This window comes from Anomalospiza imberbis, chromosome 4, assembly GCF_031753505.1.
Source record: "Anomalospiza imberbis isolate Cuckoo-Finch-1a 21T00152 chromosome 4, ASM3175350v1, whole genome shotgun sequence".
Taxonomy (NCBI): Eukaryota; Metazoa; Chordata; class Aves; order Passeriformes; family Viduidae; genus Anomalospiza; species Anomalospiza imberbis.
This window is the reverse complement of record NC_089684.1, coordinates 15,980,782-16,000,055: the sequence shown is the minus strand read 5'-3', so window position 1 is coordinate 16,000,055 and position 19,274 is coordinate 15,980,782. Positions and strand designations below refer to the sequence as shown.

The window sequence follows — 19,274 nt, the reverse complement described above, 5'->3', positions numbered from 1 at the left end:
CCTTTGAAAATCTCGTCATAAACCATTTCATGCCTTTAGATATACGTGCCCTTAGCTCACACAACCTGCCCGGAATGCTTGGCAGCACCTAACTGAAATTTCATTGGACATGTCCTACCACTCTCACAGAAGGTAAGTAGCAGGCCTTCATTTTACCTGGATAATTTGCAGCTCTAATTAAGCATACATTCTCTCAGACACAGGCTGGAATGCTCTCAGGGTGGAAAGCTTGCAGACACTTTACTGTCCTTGCTAAAGTCCTGGTTCACCCATAAGGATGCACCAAGTCTGAATAATCAGGCCCTCAAGAGCTCTGTCCATCTGGAGGTCTTCCTAAGACTAATGTCTAGCAAAGCCAATGGAAAACATGTACTTTGCACATCTTGCCACGCTTCTTTCCTTAAGTTGAGCCTACACCTTAGGATGTCAATGTAGAGTGGCTTTTACCAATGTTACTTGGAAAAAATGGGTCCTACTTTCTGTATCTCCACGAGTGTTTTAGAGACCATGTATTTGTCTATTGCCCCTGTTCAATAACCCTCCTGAAAATGTGGGAAGGCCCCTCATGTAGCCAGGTTTTTTGGTCTACCCCATTTCCTGGGGCACTTCACTGATCACTACTGGATACTTCCCTCCTGGCTGTCAGGAGGTCAGGTTTTAACATTCAGCAATAATTTTGGTGGCTTGAGTGTGTAACCAAGACCATTCTCATCCTTCCTTACTACCTACCTCAGTGTTTGAAATTGGAGTTTGTGAGTTTTTTTATGTCTGAAAGTCATATACAGGCACATTTAGTCTTATCCTCTCAGAGGCTGCTGAGAACCTTTGCCTGATGGAGATTTCAGTTTCTCACTAGACACTTTTCAGGTGGAAAGAGGTGAAAGCCAACCCTGAACACAAAAAAGCAGCCTAGTTTCTGCTTTCAGCTTTAGAGAAGGACAAAATCTACACAGGGAGAATTGCCTATTAGAGTTCAACAATTCATTGGATTTTCATTTTCTATTAACACACAGAGCTTAATTGATTTTTAAAACAGTTCATTACAGAAGTATGGTCCTAGTCAGTGTTCCTACTATATTTTTATATTGTGACTGCAGACTCGTTAAAGGGAGATGTAGGCTATTAAGGCACAAATGTGTTCCCATTGCTTATAATGCTAATGCAGACCCTGCTGGATCTGAACACTGTGGCACCTAGCAGCTCAGGAGTACTTCGGTCCTAATGTATGCTGGGAGGTATTTTATTCAGATGAACAGTGTGCCACTTGAGGTCATGACTGGTTTGTAAATCCATACTTAGGAACTCTACTGAACTCTGTAAAATTATACCAGATCAAAATATTCTTTGTCATGGAAACAAACAAAAGACAAGCATGATGTCTTATTTTAACCTCAGTTATTTGCTGTGTTTTATACAAAGTTATTAATTGCCTAACACTGAGACTTGTCTATCCTTTTTCTTCTCATTTTCTTTTTTACCTGAGTGATGCTTGATTTGAGTAGAACAATATTTTAAAAGGAGAGAAAAAAGTCAGATGTTGGCAAATATATCTGGAAATGATGGAGTGAGCCATTGGAAAAGAAGAAAAAGTGTTTTTCATGCAGAAATTTGTATTACACACTTTTTTTTTTGCCACTGCAAAATGTAGCTAAATGCTTCCATCCGGTGTTTTCCAAAGCAAAGCATAAACAGAACAGTAGGCATGTAAGCTGGTGACCAGATTCTCAGCTGCCATAAATTAGGTCAGTGTAGCTCCACTGCACATAGTAATACTCAGAGCATTTATATCCCATTGTGGCACCAGCCTGAAGAACTCTCCCTTTCGCACGCTCCATTTCAGATAGAGGCAAGAAAATGAAATCCACTATGTTAGCACTATGAATAATTTTTTTCATATGCCCTACTTTTATCTCTTTGGAAATTTGTTTGGATGGGTTATTGGTAAATGCAACTTGTGTCCTCCATGTGAAACCCCCTCCCACATGAAACACAGGAGAAAGGGGCTCTGCAAGTCAGAGAAGCCAGGGCTGTGGTCATAGCTGTTGCCAGCAGCAATGGGCACAGGGGAAGAAGGCTGGTGAGTAACTGGTGGGAGTAACTGGTGAGTAACTTGGGTAGGAGATTGAAATGGAGATGACTGAAGATGGGATAACAAGAGGGTGGGGGATTTTATTGCAAGAGAGGTCAAAATTACACAGTATGGGGATAGAAAGGAGAAGCTGAGGTCTTAGAGCCAGGAGATTGAATTTTATAAAAGAACAGTTTGTGAAATGGTAACAGAGTCAGGGATTAGAGCTGTGGTCAGGGATGGGTAATAAAAAGAGCTTTCTCTTAGGCCTGTTAACCCCATATCTGTTAGGTACTCTTCACTCAGCTAAGTCTTTGAGTTGACAATCTATGATAATGGTGATATCTACTGATCTCCACACTTTTTAGGTATTGTTATGAAAATTCAAAAATGTTCAAGGGCATTTAATCACCTGAGCAAGAATGTTTACTAGTCTTTGTGTTCTTTCTTTTAGTAAAAACAAATATTTTATTCTCACTTTGTCCTAGAAATCACAAGATTTGAAGAGATCCCAGGGAAAAACTATTTTCACTGGTTTTAAACCTGATTCAATTCCCTGTTTCTCCACACTACAAGATGAAACCATTTCAAATTTAGCAACCCAGTGGACAGTCCAAATGAAGCCTGAAGCTCCTCATCAGCAGCCACTTTCCTTGGCTTGAGTTTCAGCAATCCAGCTGATGGCTGCCAGTTGCTCCTTCATCTGTTCTTGTTCCCATAGAAACAGAGAGAAAATAGTCAAACTTAGGTAAAGCTTTTTTTCTTGCATTTTTTTTTCTTCTTTCTCTGAAAGAAAGAACAGCAGCAAAATGTTCATGAAGTGCTGCTTTTTTTCCATGACCTGGGGCTCTTTATCATTGGAACTGGCAGAAAGTAAGCAGACAGCTTCAGAACCATAAGATCCTGTGGAAACTGTAAGAGGTACAGGCACAAGTGAAATAGAGACATCGAGATATTTTTTCAGACAAGCATACAGACTATGAGTCAACAGCAGTACAAGATCAGTAAGAGTTTACCAGATGAAAAAATAAACAAAAAAGCATGAAGAAAACACCTGTAGGTGTGAATTCTTCTCTTTGTAATTCAGTAGTATTCATTGACTCTAGTAAGGAGCAGACTGTATTGTTTGGGTTTCTTTCATTATTCCACATGCAGACATTATCAAAATATTTGCTGAAATTGAATTATTCCTTTTATTGTAACAGTTTTCTGTAAAACTACAGCCTGGTTGATTTGTGAGTGCTTTTGCACACACTTATTTTGGGCAATATGGTGCTTTCACTTAATTCTCCTGAAATTATTCTGGTTCTGTAACAGTGCAGAGGAGCAGCAGTTAGCCCAATGAGTGTGTTTTACACCACACATTCCTGTAAAAATAAGACAAATGGAAATAAGACTTGGAATTTAAATGTGCCAAAAAGGAGAAGAAAGTATCTCTTCCAGGATGGCATCCCTTCTGCCTCAAATTTTGTGGGTTTTATCACTACTGTGACTGCTGTGTGGCCCTTCAGAAGGACCTGGACAGTGTGGAGAGATGGAAAGAGATGAACCATCTGAAGTTCAACCAGGACACATGCAGGGGCTCCTTCACCTGGGCAGGGTCCTGCACTTGGGCAAGAATAACCCCCTGCACCAGTATGGACTGGGGGCCACCCTGCTGGAAAGCAGCTCTGGGGACAGTGGACCAGCAATGTTCTCTTGTGGGCAAGAAGGCCAATGGTACCCTGGGGTGCATCAGGAAGAACAATGCCAGCGTGGCAGAGGAGGTGATCTGCCCCTTCTGCTCAGCCCTGGTGAGGCCACATCTGGAGTGGTGTCTAGTTCAAGGGAGACAATGAAGCCATGGAGCAGGCCCACTGGAGGGGAGCAAAGATGATGAAGGGATTGGAGCATAGACTGGTGCATCTCTTTTATGAGGAAGGGCTGAGGGAGCTGGGCCTGTTCAGTTTCGAGAAGACTGGGAAAGGACCTCATCCTTGTCTATCAGGAGGCTGTTAGAGATCTAAGCTCTTCCCAGTGGTGCCAAGCAACAGGACAAGAGGCAGTGGGCAGAAGCTGATGCACTGGACCATCTGAACATGGTCAAGAACTTCTTTACTGTGCAGGTGACCGAGCAGTGTAACAGGTTGCCCAGAGAGGTTGTGGAGTCTCCCTCACTGAAGATACTCAAGAACCCTCTGGACACAACCCTGTGCCATGTGCTCTGGGATGGCCCTGCTTGATCAGGGAGGTGGTGACCCACTGTGGTCCTTTCCAGCCTTACCCATTCTTCTGACCCTGTGATCTTCCAGAGAGACATATCACATATGAATGACAGTGCTTCATCTGCCTGATTCAGACTTGTCACAGAATCATCACAAACACCCATCATGCCCAAAGGTTAACATGTTTGGTTCTCTTAGTGAGACATTACATGATTGGCTGGACATCCATTTATAGCCATTCTCCAGACAGATTTGGGAACAAGCTGGAAAGGTATCCATCGCAAAAGTTACCATAATGAAAAGCATAATTCTGGGAGCTACTTTCCATATTGTGACATGATTTCAAAACATCTTTTTGTTGGGTTTTCATGATAATTTAGAATCTTATATATGCAGACACTAATTTCTGTGGTCTTCAAGCCTTGGCAGCCCTGAGGTACTTTTACTGCAGGAGATGAGAGAGTTAACTGAGCTGGTGATTGTCGAGGTAATAAAATGGCTACAGAATACCAAACCCTCTTGCCTGTTCTTATGAGAAATACCTATTTCCAATAAAATTTTTACATTTTAATGTAGCTAGGAGGGATTTCTTGATGGTTTTCATTAGCAAGGAATATTTTAAGATTTTACTTTAAGTGTATTTGCTAACAAGAGCACTTAATTTTCTTTCATAATTTTCTTCTTTGCCATGATAGGCAGCAATTTTACATGTTATAAGAGGTCAAATAATAGTGCATACTGCCTTTCCTTAAAATCTGAGAGACAAAAATCTCCAATTTCATTTTGAAACAGCCAAGAGAGTTAAAAAATGAAATTTACTTATTGATTGATTGATTTGTAAGAGATAGATGAACCTAGATTCTCTGCTTTACTGTTCTTTTTTTCTTGGTGCCATATACTCCAATTCATTCACTTTCCCTCATAGCTGACTCAGAAATGTGTACTCTGAATGTGGACTCAATATAACTTATTTTTATTCACCAGCTGGGACACAAGCAAGGTAACAAGACAAGCTCTTTCTTCAATTATCTTTCCTATATCAGAGGTTTTACCTTTTGTGTATAGAAGGTCAAACTGAAAATTACTTAAAGAATGTAGGAGTTTATTTTTTAGAGCATCAGAATGAGTAGACAAGATTGAATCAAAGGTCTGTCTAACCCCAGAAGGACAGAAGAAGTGAATAATTGATGAGGAAAGAATAGTGACAGAGCAGGCATATCATGACAACTCACCCCAGTACATCCTGTTTTCTGGAGAGATACACACACTGCACACTGGTAATCTATATTAAATAAATCCTTGAATGCTACAAAATTATTATATTTCAATGCCAACTTGTCCAAGCAAACCTGTCTTGCTTTTTTTGCTTATTCAAGCACTTAATACTCCATAGCCAAGGATTTCAAGGTTTAAATATATGTTGCATGAAGGACTAATGTTTCTTGGGTTTCTTTGCATCTGCATATTGTCATTGTTTTTTTCTGTCTCCCTCAAAAAATGAAGCTCATGACCTTCACCATAAGAGTCTGGAATACCTTTGCCTTGTGCCCACTGATTAAAAGATCTACTAACCATTTGCTTACCTAAAGCTGCACTGTAAGAGAAATAGGGACTTAAACTTCAGCAAATCCTATTTAAACTAGAGGCAGAACTGTCTCTATTAATAAATGATTATTTGGGTGAAGATAAAACAACTACTAGGAAATCAATATTTAGTTATTACCCAAGGATACAGGCTGTTTTTATCTCTTTTCACATGAAATTACATAGTAATACATTCAGTATTTTGCTGATTGGCTTTTCATCAGCAAATCATTTCTTATAAAAAGCAAGCAATAGCCCAGCTATCAGCAACAGGCAGGCACCATGCATCTCATTATCTGAGACACAAGAATATAACAGGGAAATACTGCTGCTTCCAAATCTGCTGCTTCCAAAATTCCTCTGCTGTCTGTATTTAATAGTGTTGTTGTGAATATGCTTGTAGTACTTTTGAAGGATGTTAGGCTGACATCAAGAGATGGCTGAAAACAGAACCTGTTTTCTGCACCCCCAGGATCAGGAAGAGCAGTGACAGTAGGCACGTGTCAGTCAGACTGATGCTACACGCTACTGATTTTATGCCATTTTTCATAATCCAGGTTTCTCTATGTCCTTCAGTAGGACTTTTGTTTGCAGAAGTGAAGGCATAGGATGCGTGCACATCCACTCAAACCTCAAGGAGTCATATGACAGGTTTGAAGTAGGTGGTTGAAGCAAGACAATGTTTATTTCCTTGGATGTCTGGTCTTATAAATTATGGACGTTCGGTAATTCTAAATTATGACCTTTTTTGAGAGTTGAATGAAAGAAGATCAGCACTCCCCTTGAAAAGGATGGAAGAGGCCCTTGTGGCCTGTCCAAAATGCATACAGTTAAGGCACTGCCACCTACTTTGTGGCATCTAACCATGTTTAACCCAAAGGAACAGCATGAAGCTGCGTCAGGGGAGGTTTAGGTTGGATATTAGGAAAAGGTTTTTCACCCCAAGGGTGGTTGGGCACTGGAACAGCTCCCCATGGAAGTGGTCACAGCACCAAGCCTGAGAGAGTTCAAGAAGCGTTTGGACAACGCTCTCAGGCACCTGGTGTGACTCTTGAAGTGTCCTGTGCCGGGCCAGGAGTTGGAATCAATGATCCTTGTGGGTCTTTTCCATCTCAGAATATTCTGTGATTCTGTGACAAGGCAAAAGGCTAGTATTTAAAGTTACTGCCTGTCGAAATTCACTGGTGGTTGTTCAAAAATATTTTGGGCTATTGAATTGCATGAACATGTCTATTCCAGCACTTCAGGTATGGGCACAAATGCACAGAACCCCTTACTGTAGGTTACAGAAGACTTCAAAATGCTGCTGTCAGGTGTGCAGTCAGAACTGACTCAGGGCTTCTTCACAATACAGGTACAATTTAAGTTTCAGATGTGATGTGGTGAAATTCCTTTCTGCCTTCTTCTTGCAGGTTTTACCTTCCTTCCCACAATGGAAAACAGAGCTGTGCCCCATTGGCCCGCACTCCCCTGCCTGGCTCTGAGTCCATGCTCTGGGAAGGAAAGCAGCAGGTATTCCTGGCCAGGGCTGGGCTCAAAGAGCAGGATGAAGGTGCCAAAAGGGCTTCTGGTGAGCACAGAGGCCCTGCATCCATGCATCACTTCTGAAGTCTCCCTATGGAGTGCACATGGGAGTTTGGTGTGCAGCAGCAGTGGGAAGGCCATACAGATTAAGGTTCCTTCTCCCTCAGTGCTGGGCTCTGTACCACAGCATGGGCTCTTTCAATATTTCAGATCGTTTTGGGGGTTTATTCACTTTCCATGTGTACCAAACAGGATGCTAGCTAGCTCATTAATATTCTGCTACGCTGTGGCTGGATCCTGAAGCTCTCATTCTCATTCTCACGCAGCTCTGCTGCATTGCATGAGACAAGCAGCATAAGCAACAGCTGCCTAGCTCAAACCACATTATGAAACTTGTAGGCATAAAATGATTAACATCATTTCTAAAATCTAAAGAAAATTTAGCCACAGCTAATTTCCCCAGGTACTCCAGAAATACCTTTTTCTTGTTTAAGTGGTATATAGGTCAGTCAAGTGTTGTCAGTAACTAGCATTTAATGAGAAAGCTAATGCTTTCTCTGCTTCAGTCATCAGTTTTTCTAAAGCTGACTATTCTCAGACATCTAGTTTTTTTTGGTTTTTTAAAAATATATAAATATACTAACAAGTGTACAATATACAGTACAGATGAGCAATCTATGTCCTCATATTTCATCAGGAGCCTCTTTCACTCCTCCTGTATGTAACACTTCACTCATTTACTAATTCTTTAAGGACTGACCTGACTTATAGAGTTCATCATGATTCAAGAGCAGAGCACAGCCAAACTGTTTCAAAAGCACACTGAAGCACAGTTTGTACCCCAGGCCCTCCAATCCTTCTTTGACAGTGTGTATTGAACCAGACTAGGAAAATTATCTGAAATATTCCAGTGCCACATATATTCTGAGCAAAAAAGGAGCAGAAGAAGACAACAGTGAGGGAGGACAGAGCTGTCCTTTCTTAAGCACTCAATAAAGTGCACTGACATACACCTTATTCAGTATGGGGATGGTCTGGCTTTGTGTTACAGGCATAGTTCATGTTGAATTTCTGACTTCTCTGCCCAGTGTCTGGAAGATCTGTTACCTGTGATAAAGACCCTGGCACTGTTAGATCGGAAGTCACACAGGGCTTCCTACCTATCTGCAGTCCTGCCTGTTAGGAGTAAAACAACCCCATGAAGTGCATTAGAGACACTTTCCTTCTGTTAAAGATGCTTAGCAAAATTTTTATGTAGAAAAATGAAAACAGTCACCATCTTCTGCTGCAAAAGGACAAATCAGTTCAAATTGTACAGAAGGCAGTGTAGCTCCCCATGGACTTTCTGTTCTCAGAAACAGTAAGAAACTTGAAGTAACGAGTCAGCGACAAAGACAATGAAGCAAACACTTCTTGAAAGGACTTATTAAACACTACTGTTACATCATATGATCGTGGTCTTGTCTAGCATGCTTTATTATCCACTTATTCAATATTTACAAATGTTTGATCCCATGTGATGGGGAGCTTTCCTTCCTTTTTTTTTTTTTTTTTTTTTTTTTTTTTTTTTGTTTTTTTTTTTGTTTGTTTTGTGGAGTAAATAATTAAATATCTGTGTATGGAAAAGGGGGAAAATTCACAACACTGAGCAAGTTAAATGATGAAAAAAAATCAGGTTTGGAATTACTCCCAAGTGATTTTCATTTAGTCACTGAGTTGAAACAATTCTTTTGTAAGACATTACAGATTCAGTACACAATGCTGCTCAAGAATGACACTGTATTTATAGTGAGGAAGTATTGTGAGGCAGAAATTAGACACATTCTTTTCAAAGCTTGAAAAAGGTTAAATTTTGCCAGGGTGTCCTGGCAAAAGCGAAAAATAAATGTATGCAATTTATGCAAAAGAGATTTTGTTATTAAGGTAAATGTTTCTGTTTATTACCTGCCACGTACTGGTACCATTTCTCCAAAGTAGTAAACAATATGCTATATGCTTCTGATAGGAAAAACACTCATTTAAATGGTGCTTCTTTAGAAACAAAGTTGTATTCATTTACACATATTTTTAATTAGAATTTTTGGCAAAATTTAATTTTAATTTTTTATAATCTAATACATGAGATCACACAGTTTCAAAATGCTGTCCAAAGAGCTGCTAAAATTACCCAAAGATCCACTATTAACAGAGAGAGCAGCATTCTTCAGTCTCAGATAATAAAATCAAAATACAATGGAAAAAAAATTTGATTAAAATATCAAAGTTACCAATAGCTATAAATGAAACTGGATTGAAGGCATAGAATGTCTAGGACTGTTTAAAATGACAGATTGTAAATCCATTGAAAGGTGAATTCCTTGCACAGAGCTGTGACTGCAGCTGCAGAAGGACTTAAGGACTCGGATACAGCCTGTGACAGGCACATGTGTCCACAGAAACATCAGGGGAGGTAACAATGCAGACAGCCAGAGCTGTGGCTGAGCAGAAAGTGCCACTGACAAGAGAAAACTTCTGAGGAAGTCAAAAAAAGTTTCTTTTACAAAGACTTCTGAAACCTTTCCAAGTTCTCAAAAGAAAATGGCAAAACTTTCTAAAACATCAAAAATGACTTTTTAAAAATAAAAATTAGTAACTATCTTTCTGTGGCATTTTGGTTTTTCATTGTTCCAGTAATATGTAATGGTAGTCTCCTAACCTTATTTCAGTATCAGAAATATGGAATTCTACCAGAATATGGAATAACTGGAAAAGTTGTCTGGTTTTACTTTGAAGACCTGTAGGAAGACTTTCCATTTTCCTGCAAGATTCAGATAAGAGTAAAGCAAAAGGATGACAAGAGCTGGATACAGTAGAAATGCATTTATTAGACAGAAGCAAGACTAGAATAAAACTGTGTTAAGAGTAGATGCTTGATAGGGGCAAGACCAAAAGTAAAGAAAGTGTGGAAAGAGATTCATTGCTTATCAAGCTGGAAGGAAGATAAAATGTGAAAACAATTGAGTGTCTGAAAGATTAGAGTATTGTCAATATTAAGAATGCGGATTAAAAATATTAGCATAATTGACAATAATTTCACATTGTGTAAATTTAGAGTGTAAAGAATTTCAAGAGGCTATAAATGGTAAACCAATGTTGTCAACAGAAAAAGCATTCTCTTCCTGTCTATGTTTACTTTTCAAATATGTTACATCAAGACATTTTCAGTGAAACATTGAGATTTTGATTAAAGCAATTTTTATAGGCTGAGGTTGTTTTCTATTAAAAGAAAAAAATTAAATTTTCACTGAAAACAATCTTGGGCTTTCATTATTTACAAGGAAAATTGTAGAGCCTCTTCAGAAAAAGAGACATATTCTGATGCAGACACCTTTGGATATCCTTGGAAGAAGCCTGCAAGTGTATTCATGATGAAATAGCAAAGACAGGAATTGAGAGAAATGAAAGCAGCTTTGGAAAGGACATCTGTGGAAACAAAGACAAATGAGTGTTTTAAAAAAATATTTATGCTAGGCTGATTCAAATCACATTGTGAGGCTGGTGAGTCATGGGAAGCAAGAAAATAATAGGATTAAACAGAGAACTGCCTTGTGAGATGGCTAAAACTCGTACTCTCCACCACCCTTCCCAAAGTGATGTCCCTCAGGCTCCTGGGTGACCAGGTGAGGAGGAGCCATCCCCTAGTGAGGGCCAAGCTGAGTTGTCCTACAAAGCTGTGCTAAAGCAGAACAGGCAATTGATGCAGGGGATTGCATGCATGTGAGCTTCCGATTTGCTTGCATCTGTTTGCCGTAATCAGCGAGCGGTTAGTGCTGGCTCCGTGTACCCAACCGTAGGAGCTGAAAGGACAGCACTGAGAGAAAGATTTGCAGTTAAATTGCCTGAGCAGACTAAACACAGAAAGAACACTTTAAATTAGCGGGGTTCAAATGTCGGCTCACTTCAGAAATTAGAATTAATCTGATCTATCACTGTCTCGCACATCTGTCAGCATGAGAAAATCACTAACTGGCAAGGAAACAGAACTGGCTGTCTGCTCTAGTCCAGAACAGCAGAGCTATCAGATTTCAGGAAGGTTTTTATTCTCTTGTGAAGGAAAATTAGGGGTAAAAAAGGAAATTAAAAAAGGGAACCCCTCTTCCATAATGATAAGAAAGGGAACTCAAATAGCATATATTATTGTTAGGGAGTGATAACAGAAACATTATTAATAAGAATAGTCATCATTTACATCAAATAATTACATTCTTTAACTGATCCTTGTGAATACAAACATGAAATTACTCATTATTACTTCATATAGTCATTGCTACATTCATGCTTCTTTATTTTGGTCCCAATCTTTATTTTCCTCAAGAACATTTCCCAGAGAAGGCGTGGGCCAGGGTAAGGAGAGCCCATGGTGCCCAGCTCCAGCACGGGCCGCAGGGCTCGTGGTTTATTCCTACCCTGTGTCAGACTGAGGGCACACATCTCAAGAGTGGCCAGAGGTATGGCACCATGGGAATACTGCTGTTCCTTCCTTATGTTGCTGTCTGGGATGTGAACTGTCCTATTAAGTGAGGCCATGTCAAAGGCTTCCCAGGTAACTTCTTGTCTGGCTCCCAAATCCAGCTGTGAGCCCAACAAGGAGCCTTCAAAAGCTGCTTTCCTTTTTCTAACAAAAAAGAATCACTCAGAAAATGAGGCTGCTGTGTGCTGGGCTGTCAGCAGGCTGCCTGGGGAGTGACACGCTGCCAGATGGTCAGTCAGGACACAAGCAAGAGATTATTTCTTTCCTTTATTTGTCTGAAGCTAACTTGCTGCTCAGCTCTTAATTGCTCAGCGGACAAAATGTATGCAAGGCTCTTTCCCTTTCATCACAGGTAGATCAGACATAGCCTGTGGTGTCTAAGCAGATGAGGAGGAAACAAAAGTGTCTGTTGGCCTGGACCCCTTGGGTTTTTTGACCAGGGTACAGAGAGTGACGCTGGTAGGGAGTAAACCTATGCCAAGTCCTTGTGAAATGGCACAGAGGTCTAACCTCAGACATATTACAGATTATTTGACTTCATGACCTTAAAGGTCTTTTCCAATCTAAATGATCTATATACCAGCCTTGGAGTAGCAGCAGTCCTCTTCCCTCATGAGCTATTTTTCTAACATCCCACTCACTGTTCTTCAAGAAGCAAAGGGAAGAAGCCACTATTGCTGAGGTGCCTCTGACCAGAGATGTCAGACCAAGAAGAGTGGGTCTATCCAGCATGTGAGGTGTGCAACCAGGATAGACTAATCAAGCCCTAATTTTGGTAAAAAACCAATATATTCAATTTATTCTTCTTGCCTTCCCCTCTGCAGTATGCACTTACAGAAAGTAATCAATGAAAGAACAGTAGCTCCAATTGCAGCCAGTTTCCCCACTTGCTCCAGGGTAATACTCAGACTGAAACAAATGGCAAAGCTGTAGCTTCCCCTCAGTCTTTAAAGAATCCATCTTTTCTGACATTCAGACTAAATTTAAACTGCAGTTCAGGACAATTTGGTGATGGCAGCTGATTGTCCGTCTTCAAGTGATTTTTAGCCACTGTGTTGCATTATCACTATTTCGCATCTTGTGGCATGGAGTTATTCTACATTATCCATGGTATTCAGGGAGAGAAGAATGAGATGTGTATAGGACAAAGCAAAGCAAAAGGACATCTCTACATCAGGCTTATACACCAAGAAGAGAAAAGAAAGGTCAGCAGCTCTGTAGTGTATTTAGGCTCCAGCAGGGCCTGATGTGAGCTGGCACACACATAAATCCTCGTGCAATATTATGCCAAAGTACCAATTTCTGGAAAGACAAAGATAATTCACCAGAGACCTTTACTAGTTGACTGTGTTTTCCCTTCTTCTTGCATAGCCAATGACAGGATGCTCAGAATTTAGCCTCCTTTCCTCTTTCCCTGGTGCCTCCAGCCACGATTCAACACAATGAGCAGCCCATGCTCATTGTGACTCCAGCCGTGACCCCATGCCTGGGTGCTTGTCCCCATTTCCATGCTCTGGGGATGCCAGACAAGAGGAACCCACCTAGGGTTAGGTATCCCCCACAGCAGAGCTGGTTTCTTTCTTCAGCATTGGTCATTTCCCCAGTCTTGTTCCTGGCAGCATGGCCTATAATATTTTTGCTGTCCAGGAAGATCAGGCTGTGTTCAGCATATGCCCTGGATCTTTACTAGTGACTTCTAGAAACAGGAAGTCTTGTGAAATATTCAAGTATTATCATGGGACCAGCCTGAGTTATAGCAATATAAAGATGCAATGTTGACTAAATTTATTTTTCAGTTTACGTTAAAATCCAAACTAGCAGCTTTTTTTTATTTCTGCTAACTTTCAACTAACATAAAAATAATTAAATTTTAATTGTGCCCTGTTCATGAAAAATGAAAGTACATAGTTTGTGTACCACTACTTTCAAAGCTACTTTTGACTTTCTCCAGAAGTGAACATTTGTAGCTGAAGAGTTTAAATTTACAGAACTGATCTACAGCAATAACCAATCCAAGTACTCTAAAGGATGAGAAATTGCAGGGAAGAATTTGTCATCAGTGAACCTGGATGATTAAGCTAGTAAGAATCTTGATTGTCATGTTCCCTAATGAGAAAATGACTCGTTTGTGGAACAAGTCCTTCATTATAGATTATTTCTTCAGCTGTGGTATTTTCTGCCTGCACTGCAGTCAGCTGTGGTCAGAATACTGTGGTGCCACAGCCCCAGATAGCTTTGTGCAGAGACATTCTAATTGCTAGTTCTGATGCAACGTTACTTTTTGACAGTGAAAAAAATCTCAGACTGGTTAACAATGCATTTTATGGTTAATTCAGACACTATTGCTTCCCATGCCATGGTCTCCACTTGCTACTTTTTAAAATTAGCAAAATTAGTACAATTATCTCAAATATCACATACTAAATTACAAGAAAATGATACAAATTAGAAGTACATTAGTTGAGAGGGTGGTTTGTTAGCCATAAACATTCAAATTGATAAGACTTTAGCTGTAATTGTTTGTTAACCTATGTGTTTCAATTCCCTTTATTACTGTGCTTTAACACGTTGATTTTGTCACCTCTGGGTATTTGTTTTCTCTCCAAAGATGATTAATAATTTATGCCAATCATGATACATAAGCCTTGAAAGATTCACAGCTTTATGTAACTGTGTGAGATTTAGAGGCACATTTAATGTTAATACAAATTATCAGCACATTATTCCCTCACAGCTTGCTACTCTCTGCCTTTCTCAGCTATTGATATTTCTAGAAGAATCTCTTCTAGTTCAATCCCTTGGTCATACAATCATTTAGAGTTACTAGGATTTCATCTCTGACTGCAAATGAGAAAACAAGGTAATTTTTTTCTTTAACTCTAGTGATTTTTTTTTTCTTGATTATGCCAATTGTTATTTTTTCTATAAAAGGAAGTAATTAATTCAAGGTGAAGAATTTGTGAAGGACAAACTTGAAATGCAGGCAACAGCTCATCCCCAGAGATGATTCACTGTAAGTTGAATGGGAACTAAGAACCTGACTGTTGAGAAAGTTAATGTATTCATGCAGCCTGTGAATGGCCACAGACCTAAGGAAAGGCTTTTCATAGATTACAGAAAAGTGAAAAAATGGCCAATCCTCAGTTACTGAAGTCCTCAGAAGCAGTGGTGCCCAGAGAATATGAATCAGTCCACAAATTTGAAAAAATAAGCAAACAACCCCAAAAATCCCCACCAACCAAACCCCCACCCCCTCCCCCCACCCCCCCCAAAATCTCCACACCTGCTTTTCTTCTTTGGATCCGGTTAGTTCAGTAGCAGACCTCTGGAATAAGACATATGTTGATCTTGACCAGGAAACACCATAAAGACAGCATAAGGAACTCATGGCTGAACACACTTAGGGGACTGGTTTGGGTATTGACACAGGAGCACAGTAAAAAGAGGACATTGTTGAAAAAAATGTAACTGGTGACAAATGCTTTGTGCTGCTTAAGCAGGAGCACTTAAGGGATTCACATTAAAAAATTGTATCAGAGATCTCTGGGACATTCAGCAAAAATAAAGGCATGTGAATAAAATAACACTGTTGCTTTAAAATTTATTTTATGCTTAAAACCCCAAACACTGTTCATAAGAAAATTTCTTAGTTGGAAAAAACAATGAATCAAAAATGGTATTGAGTTGTAGGAGTTAAGGATGCAACTGTGCCTCAAATACTCTCAGGAAACAGGTTTACAAGGCTTATCTTAATGCAAAGAAGCACTTTCATTTACAAGTGTATATGGATCCTCAGCCATTGCCTCTGGACAGATTTTTCAGGTGTGTGAAAGCAGTAACCAATGTTATATTTGGTCTGTTTTGTTCCCTTGAGTGTGTGGATTTGCTGACCACTCCATTCTGTCTGTGGGTTTTTTTCCTGAGTCTTAGGGGAAAAAATTTAAACACATAAGAAACGCAGGGCACTGAGGAAAATGAAAAACTTCAGTGTCTCCTGATGATAAATATGGAAAGAGTAGAAATGAGCAGATGGCACACTGTACACCATCATCCTTGCAGAGTATATACATATATTAAAAATATCTCTATCTCCGTAACAGAATTAAACCTGCTACACATAACTCAAATATCCTCTCTCCTAAAGATTATCTTGTTTGTTGATCTGCAGAAACTCAGAAGCTCTCTGTGAGAAAGACACTGGGACTTTTTTTTAAAGTACATTACATTTTAAAATCATTAGGTGGATCACAATTTTCTTTCAGATTTAGACAATAGTTATTTTATGCTACTAATGCAGTGTGAAGATAAACCAAGTTAGCTTCAGCTGTTTACCAATTAACTCTATCTAATACAATTCATCATCACTTTAATTAATATACTTAAATTGATAGAATTTTATGGTTTTAACTAATTTTCCAGTCATTGTGAAGTCTGTTATAAAGTTATGATTTTTTTTACATTTACTTTGGCTTGGTTTATCAGTAATAGGGAATGGAACAGTGAAACAATCTGTCTTAAAATGAAGCAAAAATTCTCCACTCTAGCTACAGTTTCAATAGGAAAAACACTGTCTAAACAAGCAGTTAGGCAGCTAAAATAAATTCTAGAATTATCTGGTGGAGGTTCCCAACAGAATGCTCAACATGCTTCAACAGAATTACTCTAACAATAGAGGAACACAGAATATAGTGGGATGTGTAAAGCTATAAAATCCAGTCTTTCACTTCATATTTTCTTCTGGTAGTTTGGAATCTGCTATTAGATCTATGACTCAAAATGCTAGTAATAGGAATATTCCTAAGAAAAAATATTATTGGATAAGCACAACACTGTACTCTCATATCAAAAGCAGATTATCAAAATCCTCTCATGATATTTATGATGGCCAAAATATACTTAAACACACACCCTCACCTTTTCTTTCCAGTGATTAGGTTACCATGAAAATGTCCTTCTCAAAGCTGGGATGACAAAGCTGTGCTAAACTAGGTTTTAATAGTAGAGTCTACTTATGTCTTGTTTTGCTAAGTAAGCTTTTTTTTGGATCTAAAGCAGTTGTGAAATATTTAATAACTGATGCTTTTCTATTGCCTGCTTTCAAATAAAATCTCTGTGGCAAGATGCATAATCTAGCTGGTTTAGAGTTTGAATTATTCAAACATTCAGCAGAATAATAACCATTTTGTCTACAGAAAAGCAATATCCAATGTATTTTTCATAGTAAAATGAGTACAGAAAGGACAACTGGAAGAGTAAGATACATCTCTTTAGATGCAGTACGAGACTTCAAAAGTAAAATGTGTTAAATTTTCTATTATCTGAATTCTTCTGTGGTCACAGATGTTCTCTCCACTTTAATTTTATTTATTGATGAGAGACAATCATGTATTTAGCCCAGTCACTTTATTGCCTTGTTTTCATCATGAAAAATATGCTCATCTGAAGTGATTCTTTTTGAGTCTTGCCAAAAGCTGTCCCATGAAATTATAAATAATATAGAAACCTTACTTGACCTGTCCTTCTTGAGTTATTTTATATGCAAAAGACAAAGCATAACTAGCTTTATGCTTACTACAGTAGCATGTCTTAAAGTAAGAGTTGTAGGGCTGAGAAGAGGGGCAGGATCACCTCCCTTGATCTGCTGGCAATGCTGTTCCTAATGCACATCCTCTGTTCTTCAGAAGGTTTGCAAGACAACCAGGTGATGGGTATCCTCACGTTAAGGAAGCTCTAAGTAAGGGTTCAAATTCATGTAGACTTTGGCTTATAATGGGGGCTATTTATTCCAGCAGTGCTCTTATTCTGTAGCCTCCTGTAATATCCTTTAATTCCCATTTCATCTTCATAATATGAAAATGCAGCCAAATTAAAACCTCACCATTAATTTTCCTCACTGAAGGCAGCATGGTCTAGATAAATAAATTAGTACATATTAAAAGTTCACAGTGGTGCTGAAGGAGCAAAACAGACCATTTTTGCAGTGCTCCTAGCAATACTAATAGTAAATTCTTATTTAGAGACTTTAATAAAAAGTCCAGGAACAGCTGGATCCTGAAGTGCAGAAACAATGTGATTTTCCAAAAATATTAATAGAAATCTACTAATGTATGAAGGAATGACAAAAAGAACAGGTTCTGTGCTCCTGATGGCTTCAAAATGGGGGGGTTTGCCACATTCTGTGATTCAGAAAAGCACCTGAATGTAGCCAAAGATTGCAGAAGTTGACTAAAGGAAGCTGCTGCAGCAGTGTTTGATATACAGTCTGTTGATTGTTTCAACGCTAAGGCATCCTTTGGATTTTGAAAGGTTGAGAAATGCTGGGCTTGAGAGCTATGTTTTATCAGGCAGAACTGTGAACTCTAAGTCTATTGAAAAATGCCTCTTCTCTGAGTCAAATGGCTGAGAAGGAAACGGTCTCCTGCTCTTGGAGCTCACAGCTCTGGCTCCCCGTGGAAATGGGCAGCCAGATTACTTGTAAGTCAGGTGCTAATGCAAGAGGAACTATCTCCATAGGACCCTTAAACTGACATAGTAAGTAAAAAAAAACGGTACTAGAAGCAGACTTCTTCTGTGTATGGGCCACCCACTGAAGAAATAAATCTATTTTTCTTACATGCCCCATACCATATATTAAGAACATCGCTTACTAATTTAAAGCAAATTTGAAGAATAAATAAGACTTATCACAAATTGTATTATATATCGAAGGAAATGACTTTGTTTCCTTCACTCCTTAAGCTGTGCCTCAGTAGTCATTGAAAGATGCTATTCTTGAAAAGGGGGGAAAATATAGAATCATTCTAAACTCCCAAGTGGTTAACATAATTTGCTGAGATTGATTACTCTTAAATATAAAACTTAAAATTCAGTGGTCTAAGAACATAGTGAAGGATTGACTTTTTCTGTACAGAACATAAAAATGCCTCCAAGCCTATTAATATATTTTATGGCATTAATACATAAATATTCTGAAATGACCATTTTTCTTATGGCTTGTTAATGTTAACAATGTGTTAGCATCTGGATTAGAGCCATGTCAATGTCAAAGTGTGTTTATGAAAATGTTCACTTCACTAAAACGATCTGAAAGCACAATTTAGTTTGAAGTCCTTCAGAATTTGGACCATATATGTGTGTGCATATGCCAAGGTCTTGGAAAAAAATAATTGGTAAGAAGAAAGTTTTACAGACTTTTCTAGTGCTTGAAAACATCTATAATTGTACAAAAATGAAAGAATAGTATTCAGTTGCAAATGGTCTCTGAAAAAAAAATCAGTGAATAAATTTATGTCAATTTGCTTTGGTCTCTAAGCACACAGAAGAAAAATGGGGGGAAAAAAGGCCTCAGTAGCTTTTCAAGTACTATTACTCAGAAGATCACATC

At 38.9% G+C, this 19,274-nt stretch overlaps 1 protein-coding gene, 1 long non-coding RNA gene and 1 other non-coding gene across 5 annotated transcripts in view; 1 reads left to right on the top strand and 2 right to left on the bottom strand.

Moving 5' to 3' along the window:
• Nucleotides 1-19,274, bottom strand: part of MAP9 (microtubule associated protein 9) — a 99,143-nt gene that overhangs the window by 28,940 nt on the left and 50,929 nt on the right. The gene's annotated exons all lie outside the window — the stretch shown is intronic.
• LOC137473509 (U6atac minor spliceosomal RNA) lies at nucleotides 6,609-6,729 on the top strand. The gene has a single exon (XR_010998860.1). It is a non-coding gene; the product is annotated as a U6atac minor spliceosomal RNA (small nuclear RNA).
• Nucleotides 11,687-13,444, bottom strand: LOC137473361 (uncharacterized). Its single transcript, XR_010998718.1, has 3 exons — nucleotides 13,223-13,444; nucleotides 12,532-12,656; nucleotides 11,687-12,034 (listed from the first exon to the last, which is right to left on the bottom strand). It is a non-coding gene; the product is annotated as an uncharacterized lncRNA (long non-coding RNA).